Source organism: Moschus berezovskii, chromosome 12, assembly GCF_049115385.1.
Source record: "Moschus berezovskii isolate FMDL1 chromosome 12, NW_MosBer_1.0, whole genome shotgun sequence".
Lineage (NCBI taxonomy): Eukaryota > Metazoa > Chordata > Mammalia > Artiodactyla > Moschidae > Moschus > Moschus berezovskii.
The window spans coordinates 67,228,041-67,239,314 of NC_142471.1; the positions used below are offsets into that span (position 1 = coordinate 67,228,041).

An 11,274-nucleotide genomic window follows, 5' to 3' on the forward strand; every position below is an offset into this window, starting at 1 on the left:
TGGCCTCTCCCCTGCCCTGTCAGCACTTTTTAATGTCCCCCTGGTTAGAGTGTGCGGGAGGACTGGGGTGAAGGGAGCCAGAGCTCACCTTTCCCAGGCCCTGGGGGAGGGGCTGGGGTTGCTTTTGGTGGGGTGGGAGGAAAGCAGTCAGAGATGTAACTGAGAGGGAGAGCCTGGCTCATGCCCTAAACGCTGTCCCCTAAACACTTACCTTGGCTCAGGCTATCCAGGGACGCAAGGTTAGGAAGCAGCTGGAGAAACAGAAAAACAGAAAGGGAGGCAGAAGGGGGTGATGTGTGTACAAATGTGGGCACAGCACATGCAGGTTACTGTCAGGTGGGGGTGTGTGTGTGTATTTGTGTGTGTGTGTGAAATTGAACCAGCTACGTAAATGAGCGTGAGGCTGAGTTCAGGAGAACGTGTGAGCAAGACCAAGACCCTGTGTGTTTGTGTTCAGCTCTCTGCTGTTGGCAACTTAAATTTTTAAACAGGGCTCATCCTGTTGCTAGTATGTCGTTTTGGGAAGGTCGTTTAACCTCCCTGAGCTCATGTTCAACTGTAAGTCTCTCTATAAATGTTTGGGGTCATTGTAATTGCACATGGGGTGTGTTGGGTGACAGTGTGTGAAGCTGTGGGTGTGTCTGGAGGCCTGAGTGTCATGGTGGGTATCAGCCATAGTGGGTAAGTGGGTGAGAGAACAAGTGTGTTAGGAAGTGTGAACTTTATTTGCAATGAATTGTTGTGGGAGGGAGTAATACAGGTGTTCGAAATGTATTTGCTAATTATAAAATATACGAAAATGTCTGTGTGGGTCCAAGAGTGGGGAGTGTGTCTGTGTGTGACCGTGAATGTGCGTGTTTGGGTATCCGCGTCATCCCATGTGTCCGTTGGCAGTAGGTGATTTTGTGTCTCAGGGTGTATCTGAGTTAGTTGTCCTGGCACCTGCGATGAACGGGTGCCTCTTGGAGCGTACACAGGCCATGTGGGGGTGTGGGGATGGGTTTGCATGTCTGTGTGTCTCTGGGTGTGTGTCCCAATGCAAGTGTGGTTGAATGTGCCTTTGTCTCAGTTGCCTGAGTGTGATGGCGGTATGTGGTGCCTTGGTGTGGCTGTGTGTGACAGTGTATGTGCGTGTGTGCGTGCGCGTGTGTGTTTGGTGAGCGGCTCTGCTGCCTTAAGCACCTTTCGAATACATTGGCCACAGCTCATTGAATCCTTTAACAATCTGACTCTGCTCTTCCTTCCCCGTTTTTTCTAATTCAGTTCCTCTTATTACAAAAATAAAAAATAAAGCGCTGCCCCTTTCCAGTGGCTGGCCCTGCGGAGCCCCTGCCTCGGGACCAGCCTCGTTTCACTCCATTTCGGAGAAAACGGGAAGTCGGTAATTTTAAAAAATATTTTCTACTTTATTTGGGATTTAATGTTCTTACAGAATCCTGCTGCCTCCCTCTGTCCCCCTCCCCAACCACCCCCAGCCCCACATGCAAGAGGCGTAATGGCCCATTCAGCATATTAGGGGAGCCAAGTGTGCGCCTGTGTGTGTGTGTGTGTGTGTGTATACATACCCACACTCTTGGAGAAAAATACGCAGAGACCCACAGCAGACACACGTAGGAATACACAGCAGCTCAAATGTATACTCAGACATAAATTCAAACACTCTATCCTAATACTCAGACACCACACAAAGACAGACACTCTGAAGGGAAACCCAAAAGCAGGAGCACTGCTGGGGGAGACTCAGCAGAGACATGAAGGGAACCAGACAGGTAGAGAGGGGAGGAAGGAAAGAGATGTGCTCCCAGTGACAGATCAGAAGCAACTTTTACACCATAGATGACCATGAGTGGCTCAGGAGAATGACAGGGTGTAGATCATCCCTGGGCCAGGTCTTGTCCCTTTTGTACCAGGGGATACTGATGGTCAACAAGTGATTTCTCAAGATCAAGACTAGATGTGGGGACAGAAATAATTTTGTGCCACTTCCTTGTGTCCTGCTATCATGGTCCCAGGGCAGTAAAATGCATAACTGTATGTGTGTGTGTGTGTGTGTGTGTAAGATGTGCTTTTGAATAGGACTAACAAGTGCCACATACATATTAGGCTCAACAAATGTTTACAGAGGCTAGCAAGGCCTGGGTATGGCTGTGTTTGTCTTTAAATGTATATTTGAGAACCTGTGTCTACACACAATGGGAGCATCCATTGTGGTGTATAAACCTGTGTAAGTGTGGCTTTGTATGGCCGTGTCTACACATAGACTGTAAGCCCCATAGGGGCAAGACCAAGTATCCTCTCTGTAGCTCCATCACCTAAGAAAGGGCCTGGCACATAGTAGGTGCTCAATAAATATTCATTCAAGAACAAATGAATGAACAAAGTCACTCTGGAAGATCAGATAGCTTAGGAAGGACCTGATCATCATGGGTAGAGACCATGAGCAGCCCAGTCTCTGGGCAGGACCTGGGAAGAGAGGAGATGGTATATACCGTGAAATGTGGAGAGTGGGAACTCAGACAGTCTGTCCCTGCGTCTTTCTCTTTTGCTAGGAGATGTGGGCCCTGTGGTCAGTCCTTTGTCCAGAGTGATGAGTTTCAAGAGTTATTTCAGACTATTCTGTGGTGAAAAAGAGAAATGAGCTATCCATTTTAAAAATATGGGACAGGTGAGGGAGAGAAGGGCGGAAGTGGACAGAAATTCAAGATGGATGGGTGGACAGAGACAGATAGACACACTGAGTAAACACACGAACTCATTAACAGATTTATTTATAGACAGACCAAAAGACAAATAGAGACACTGATAAACAGGCGTACAGATAGACACACAGACTGACATGGATAGGCAGGCAGTCTCCAGGAGTGACTGACAGATAACAGACAGGCAGGCCAATCGATACACAGCTAGATGGACAGGTGATTGCACAGAGAAGATGGATATATAGCTCAGCATATAGAATGGGCCTCCCCAATGGCCATGCCCCATATTCCATCCTCCCTCCTGACTAGTGGAACCCACTCTTTTGTTTGGTGCTCAGAGACCAAGTGCTTTGGGGAAGGTTGAATCTCTCCCTTGCCCCAGAGGTGACTCTTAATTGGTCCAGGAAAGTCATGATAATTCCATTCCCCTTGCTGGAGATTGTTTAAGTAATGGACATATGATACAAGTCTGACAATTGAAATGTGGGAGGAAGTCTGTTAAGGAAACTTTGGGGAAATTTTACCTCAAACTTATACAGAGATCCACAGAAGAGATGTACCCTCTTCTCTCCTGGATTTTGGACTTTGCTGTGTGAAGATGTAATGTGTCGAGTTGCTGCAGCCTTTTTGAAACCCTTAGGCTTCTCCTGAGTCAAAAGCCAATGTGCCAGAGATGGCGGAGGATAGCTGTGAAAATCTGGGTGCCAGACGATGCCCCCAGTCACATTAACCAATTTAGGAATCTCCCTGCCCCCAAACTTATTGTTGTCTGAGATAATATTTTTTTTAATCATCTAAACCACTTTTGGTAGGGCCATCTGTCACTTGCAGCCCAAAGCATCCTAACTGCTATACAAATCAACTGACAAATTGGCAGACAAATGGTTAGATCAAAAACAGGTAGAACAACAAATGGGCAGATGGACAAAGACAGGTAGTCAAACCTCAGGCATGCAGCTATATGGCTAGTTAGACAAATTTAAAAGCAAAAAGAAATGGGTACATGAATGGATGGACAGACAGAGATCGACAGAGAAACAGACAAACTGGGCAGCAGACAGTTGGAAATTACAATCAGACTCTGACCCTCAGGTTTATGTTTATCACTTGTTAGATACTTCATTGTTCCTATAATTGCATAATTTTCTTTTTTGGGAGAAATTCTCTCTGTCCCTCTCCCCTCCCCCGTGCCCTGTCCCCCTCTCCCCTAACTTCTCTCCTATCTCTTCCCTCTGTCTCTCTTTTCCTCCCTCTCTCTCTTCTCTTTTCTTCTCCTTTCCTTTTCCCCATGTTCTTCCCCTCTGCTTTCTCCTCATGCTTCATGTGCCTCCCCTTGTATACATGCACACTGACCTCCAACTGTGTTGATCACATCCTCAAGAAATTCCTCCACCATGTCTTGTGCTTTCTTCTCTGTTCTGGTCAAAGTCCAGGCTCCTGCAGGCTCTCGGTTCATCCCCTTGACCTTTCATATTCTCCATTCCACTCTTAACAAAGAGGCCCTAATATGTTTTTTGGGTGATGGCCCTTGATGTGTTCCCTCAACCTTGCTCGTTATCTGCCCAGACAGTGACCCTTCCTTCCTCCCCTCCTCCACTGCTCTTCCTCCTCCTCTTCCTTCTCAACATCAACGAGATTCCTTGAGAGCCTACTGTGTGTAGAGTGTGTTCCTTCCACGCTTAGGGCAGAAATCTGGAGCCTGACTGGGTTGTAATCTGGCTCCACCTCTTCCTAGCTGTGTGACCTCAAGCAAATTTCTTAGCTTCTCTATGTCACATTTCCCCATCTACAAGATGAGATTAATAATGGTATTAATACCTGCTTCATAGGACTGTTGAGAGGATTGATTTGGTATGAGAAGAGAGCTTAGAACAGTCCCTGACACATAGTCAGTACTATAAAAGTGAGAGTTCTGCTTCTCACTTTATTATGCTTCTGACTCTAGGAATTCAGAATTCTCAAGTGTAGAGGAAGATAATTATCAGTAACTAAGCAGCCCCTGTATGCTGAAGGTCTTATATGTGGTGTCTCAATTAAAACAAAAAAAGCCTTGTGAGATGGAACTGTCACCACATATGTTTCCTGAACAAAGCAACAAGGTTTTAGGTGGCTGAAGTGACTCTCAAGAGGCCTCACCACCTGTACGGGGAAGATTCAGGAGTTGAACTCAGATTTAGTTGATTTGAAAGCTGTGCCTTTTCCAAGACACTGTGCTGTTTCTTTAATTTGTGGATCAAGAGTTTAGGATTTGGAGTTAGCAGTTCAAGGATATGAGGACTCAGGTGCTGGTGCTTTGGGTGTCCTCGTTACCTTGACTGAGAGCAGTTGGAATATGAATAGCTTGTTTTCAGAGTGGTTAGAGTGTGTGACATGGGATTGCAGCCTCCCTGCCACACATCCCCACCCTCTACCTTCTGAAATCAATGCTGGTCTCACAGTATGATTTGGAGGTTTCTGGGGGTGAGGGTCAGGTGAGTACTGGAGGACAGCAGGAGTCACCAAATTAATGCCTTGCCTGAGGTCAGGAAGTCCAGGGCCACCTGGAGATGAATTATCTGGTTAAGAAGCCATGACCAGGTAGATCAATGGAGACAGAGGGTTTTGCCACTTATTACCCTGCATTTAAAGAGCTGCACTGTAGGGGCTCATGAGGACTGTTGCCTTTCTCCAGTAGTGCCCCCACGCTGGACCACTGAGTCCTCAGGGAGCCTAACTGGGAGACCTAAGAACTGAGGGCTTCCCTAGGAAGCAGATTCTGAGATAGAGATTAATACACAGGGTGTTATCAGGAAGCTCTTGGGTCAAAACCTTTGGAGGGAGAGGAAGGAATCAGGACTGGGCAGAGGCCAACCCTTTGGACCACTCTGGGAATAGAATGGCCTTTGAACTTTTCCCCAAGTTGGGGCCAAATTTTCTGCCCTTTTCTACCCTTGGGTCATGGAATACAAGTAGTCCTGGAAGTGGGTGTGACCTTAGGCTGGGCAGCTCTCCTCAACTGAGGCCAACCCACCATGGTAACAGAAAGCTGAGGACTGTCTGCAGGCACTCCCAGCAACTGGGGTAAGTCCTTCACTGAAGGGGATCGGGCAGCACATTATAGTGTCCGCCAAGTCACCTCCCTGAGCTGAGGAGGACAGAGCACTCACACAATGAAGGAAGGCTTCTGTGTATGAGACAGCGCCTGGGCTTTGAGAAGTGTAAGTAGGCAAAAAAAAAAAAAAGTCAGGAAGGGGAACATGTAGGCAAAGGGGAGTTTCTAGTTGAAAGAACAGCATGTACTAAAACCCAAAGACAAAGTTGACACAGGAGAGGTAGATAGGGACTCAGATCTGAAGCTCTGCACTGCTGTGCTAAAGAATTTGAGGTTTTGAAGACTTCTCTGGTTGTCCAGTGGTTAAGACTCCACGCTTCCAATGGAGAGGCACAAGTTCGATCTTTGGTCAGGGAACTAAGATCCCACATGCTGTGCAGTACAAATGGTGGTGGAGGGCAGGGGGAAGAATTTGAGTTTGTGTATTAAGGAGGTGGGGCCTTTAAGGATCTTAGGACAGTGTGTGGCATAATTAAAATTCGCACTTTAGAATAATCTTGACATGCCACTTACTAGCTATGTTCCTAAAAAGTGACCTAACCTCTCTGTGCCTCAATTCACTCCTCTGTAGAATGGGGCATTGGTAGTGCCTGCCTCTTGGAGTTATTGTACAAATGCAGTAAGATAGTATGGATAGAACTGGGATGTGGCAACCCTTGGTGAAGATTAGCTGTTGTTATTAGCTATTACAGGCTAGACTGGGATGGGCAGAGACCCGTAGAAAGAGCAATGAGATGGCCGTGGATGGAACTGTGATGGAGCTTGGGAGTGAGACAGAAGAGATCTCAGAGAAGCAGAAGAAAGAAAAATGCTGATGTCAGGAAAGCCAAGGGAGGAAGGAGACCCCCATGGAACAGCCAACACAGCTCATTGTCACAGAGAAAGCATCAACAATAAAAGTGGCAGAGTCTATGGAAGAGGGTGAGGGGTTCCTGGTGATGTACCCTGAGGAAAGCATATCATCAGAGTGGTGGATGGAAGGCAAGTTGTGGTGGTTTGAAGAGTAAAGATGAAGCTGAGGGTTGTATATCTCTGAATGAACAGACATATGGATGGAGAGATTCACCAAGGTCCATGCTGAGGCCGTCCAAATACAGTCTTTCCAGATGACCTCTGCTTGTGCCTTCCTCTCGTGTTTCCCATCATAGACCGTATCTATCATAGTTACCTCTATCCTTTCCCCTGTGTCTACTGGACCAGAAGCTCCTTCACGCTGGGATCCTCATCCATGTTTGGGTCCTTCTCTGTACCAGATGAATGGTACTGACTGGAGGGGCAGGAAATCAGCAGGTCCTTCTGGAGAGAATGAACCATCTGAGGTGAGACCAGGAAGCAAGTTTCCTGGTTTGTAGACTGGTCAGTCAGCAGAGAAGTAGTGAAACTATGTCCTGAAGGAAGATGTGTGAGGGCAAGAGGGTTATCTAAGTATATAGGGAGGCGTGATTAGGGAAAAATAAATACAACTGACTTTTGAGCAGAAATTCTTAGCCTTTTTAGATCCTAGATCCCTTGCAGATGCAATGTAAATAATGAACACTTGCCCCAAGAAGAATATGTGTCACACACTCATATTCAGTCCACATGTGATTTCAGGAGTTTCATACCCATTGAGGCTCATCTGTGAACCTGTCCAGTGGTCCCATGGGTTTCAAGCCCAGAAGGTGCTTCCAAATGAAGTCCTGTGACCTGGGGTATATCACTCACCCACTCTTGGCTTCAGTTTCTTTATCTGTAAGATGAGGAATCATGAGATGGAGACCATAGAAATGAACAACTTTGCAAGTCATCTGAAGCAGGTATTTTATTATACAGACCACAAGTATTCTACCTGGTTAGTAGGTAGAATTATCTCCAATTTGAAAACAGGGAAATGGAGACTTGGTTCAAGAAACTTGACCAAATTGACACATGAGTAAGTGAAGGAGCTAGAGAATCTACCCAGATTTGTCCAACTCCAAATCCTGGGCTCTTCCCTGTAAACTGAGCTGCCTCCCAGGGATAATATTATTGATGTCTGTCTGCTCATCCCTGGCATGGTTAATGCACTGAAAATATGTGAAAACGATTTAGAAACTGGATAGCACTTTTGCAAATATAAGATACCACATTGGTATCCTCATTATTGATCACCCTGTATCTTAAAATCCCTTGCTTAGCATCTGTTAGTTCTTCCTCCAACTTCAGGCAGCTTCTTCTTTGCTTCTGTCACCTGTTCTTTCTTTCCCTCCCACTTCATGAGGGTAGGTTTCTTTAGTCCCTCTTAATTTCTTTTCTTTACTTTCTAAATCCTGTCATCCTACAGCTTCAGCTATGACCTCCAAGTAGTAAAGTGAAGTGAAAGTCACTCAGTCATGTCTGACTCTTTGTGACCCCATGGACTATACAGTTCATGGAATTCTCCAGGCCAGAATACTGAAGTGGGGAGCCTTTCCCTTCTCCAGGGGTTCTTTCCAACCCAAAGATCGAACCCAGGTCTCCCTCATTGCAGGTAGATTCTTTACCAGCTGAGTCACAAGGGAAGCCCAAGAATACTGGAGTGGGTAGCCTATCCCTTCTCCAGCTGATCTTCCTGACCCAGGAATCGAACCGGGGTTTCCTGCATTTCAGGCGGATTCTTTACTAACTGCACTATGAGGAAAGGTGACTCTCAAGTCTATACTCCAGTCCAGAGCATTATTTCAAGGACTTGCTGGTAGTTTATCACCTAAATTCTGGGTCTCAGGCTGTGTTGTGCATTAGAATTGCCTAGAGTGTTAAAACACAGATTGCTGGACCTATTCCCACAGTTTCTGATTTAGTAGGCCTACAGAGGGCCTGAGAATATTTTTTACAGCATTATGTAAGGTATACTTGACATGCAACAAACCACACATATCTAAAGTGAACAATTGGACAAGTTTTATATATGAGTACACCCATGAAACCAGCACCACAATCAAGATAATGAACATATTTGTATTCCCCAAAACTCCTTGTTTCCCTTTACAATCCCTCTTTTTCTCTCCTCAACCTCCACTTCCATCCCCAGGCAGCCATTAACCTGTTTGTGTCAGTATAGATGAGTTTGCATTGTCTAGAGTTTTTTGTAAATGGAGTCATTAAATATGTACTCTTTCTTGTTTCTGGCTTATTTCATTCAGCATAATTATTTGTTACATTTATTAACAGCTCATTCCTTTTTGTTACTGAGTGTTAGTCAATTGTATGAATATATAACAGTTTGTTTCTCTGTTCACTAGTTTATAGACATTTGGTTTTCCAGTTTGGGGCTATTACAGATAAAGCTGCTGAGAACATTTCTGTAAAAATCTTTGTGCTTTTATTTCTCTTGGAAGTGAAGTGAGTCATGTGGTAAGAGTATGTTTAGCTCTTTAAGGAACTGCCAGACTGTTTTTCAAGTTGGTTGCACCATATTACACAGCCATCAACAGTGTATGAGAATTCCAGTTGTTCCACATCTTTACAAATGTCTGGTATGATCAGTCTTTTTAATCTTAATCATTTGAGTGGGTATGTAGTGGTATCTCTTTGTGGTTTTAATTTGCATTTCCTTAATAACTAATGATGTTGAGCAACTTTTCAGGTTCTTATTTTTCCATCCATTTATCTTCTTGGGTTAAATGTCTGTTCATATCTTTTGCTTATTTTAAAAATTGCATTGTTGTCTTCTTACTATTGAGACATGAAAGTTCTTTATATATTCTAGAACACGTGCTTTGTTAGATTTGTGTTTTACAAATAATTTCTCTCAGTATATGTCTTACATTTTCATTATTTAAACAATATCTTTTGAAGAGCAGACATTCTTAATTTGATGAAGTTTAATTTATTGATTTTTTATTATTTGCACTTTTCTGGACATATTTAAGAAGTCCTTGTCAAATCCAGAGTCATTAAGGTTTTCTCCTACATTTTCTTATAGAAGTTTAATGATTTTAGCTCTTACTAGGTATATGATTCTTTTCGGGTTAACTTTTGTATGTGGTGTGAGGTAAGGGTCAAGGTTAATTTTCTGTGTGTCTGTGTGTATGTGTGTGGCTATCCAGTTATTCCAGCATTGTTTGTTGAAAAGATTCTCCTTTCCCCATTGAATTGCCTTGGTACTTCTGTCAAAAATCAATTGAGCATTTATTTCTGAACTTTATTCTGCCCCATTGATCTGTTTTGACTGTCTTTATACTAGTACCACTCTGTATTGCTGTTATCTTACTAAGTCTTGAAATCCAGTAATGTAAGCCTTCCAAATTTGTTCTTTTTCAAAGTTGTTTTGGCCAATAAAAAAACATACTATTTTATTTTTTCTAGAGACTTATTTCCTTGCTTATCTCATGCTCTTTCTCTTTGTCTACCGATTTGAAGTCTAGCTGTGATATGCCATCCTCCATGAATTCCCCTCCCTGATTCTTCCATCCAAATGTGATTTCTCTCTCTTCTGAACTCTCAGAGTATTCTGATTGTATCCTTCTTGGCAGTTTAGAGTTTGCCTCAAATTATCATTACTCAGATACTCAAGCACAGGGTTATTGTTCAACAAAGATTTGCTGAAAGAACTCATGAATAAAGGAATGAGTAAGTGAAAACAAATAGTAAACATTATTTTCTCTCCTCATCCTGTGCAGCATCCATCAAAATCCCTTCACAAGGTTGAAAAGATCCCCACAGTTGATCAAGGAGGAGAGACAGGCAATGAGCACAAAGTAAGCCAAAGCACCTCCTGTCTGGAGAGGACCAGACTAACGGAGTATAATCACACTTGGCCCAGCCTGCATTGTATCAATGACAACAACACCGACTAATATTTGCTAAGTACTTGCTATATGCTGACACCATGCAAAGTGATGTACATGCACTATTTCATTTCATTTAATCCACCAACAGCCTGTGAGATTGCTACTAATCTATCCCATATTTTATAAGAGAGGAGACAGGTTCAGAAAGGTTTACTCACCTACCCAGGGGCACAGAACTTGGAAGTGGCAGAGCTGGAAGTGGGACCCAGTCCTATTGGATTCCAAACCATGTTCCTAACTATGTGCCACACTAAATAAAACATGGCTATCTATTCGCCTAAGTGGTGAGGTCCTGATACATGAGAGCCATAATTTATATACTTCTGCCACACTGCATTGACTATATAGTCCTGAAGTCTCTGCCAATGGATAAGTATCAAAATTATCAAAGAGAAGTTTCTATCCTAGAATGGCAGAGTAGACATACTTTTCCCAGTTTCTTCCATTCTTCCAACTAAAACTCCTGGACATAATAAATAGAGCAAACATCAGAAAACTTTGAAAGTAGAGATAAGAAGGCAGATCGGCTAGGGAACTTGAAACCTGAGGAACAACATAATGGTGAGTTCCCTGAGTTTTCTTTTTGTCTCACCTCATGTATCTCAGACCTAGAGCTAAAGAGGGCAGCAACCCAGAAATACTAATAAGTACAGATTTTTTTTTAAAAGTTCCAATGAAAGCTTGTTCTCCTTAG

The 11,274-nt window shown here is 43.8% G+C and overlaps 1 protein-coding gene across 2 annotated transcripts in view; it reads left to right on the forward strand.

Moving 5' to 3' along the window:
- The window catches only part of HIF1AN (hypoxia inducible factor 1 subunit alpha inhibitor), a 41,124-nt gene extending 32,208 nt beyond the window's left edge, over nt 1-8,916 (forward strand). For both annotated transcript variants that reach the window (XR_016038776.1, XM_055424853.2), the window contains one exon: nt 1-8,916. This exon is cut by the window's left edge. The gene's annotated coding sequence lies outside the window, so the exon portion shown is untranslated.
- The last annotated feature ends 2,358 nt before the right edge of the window (nt 8,917-11,274 follow it).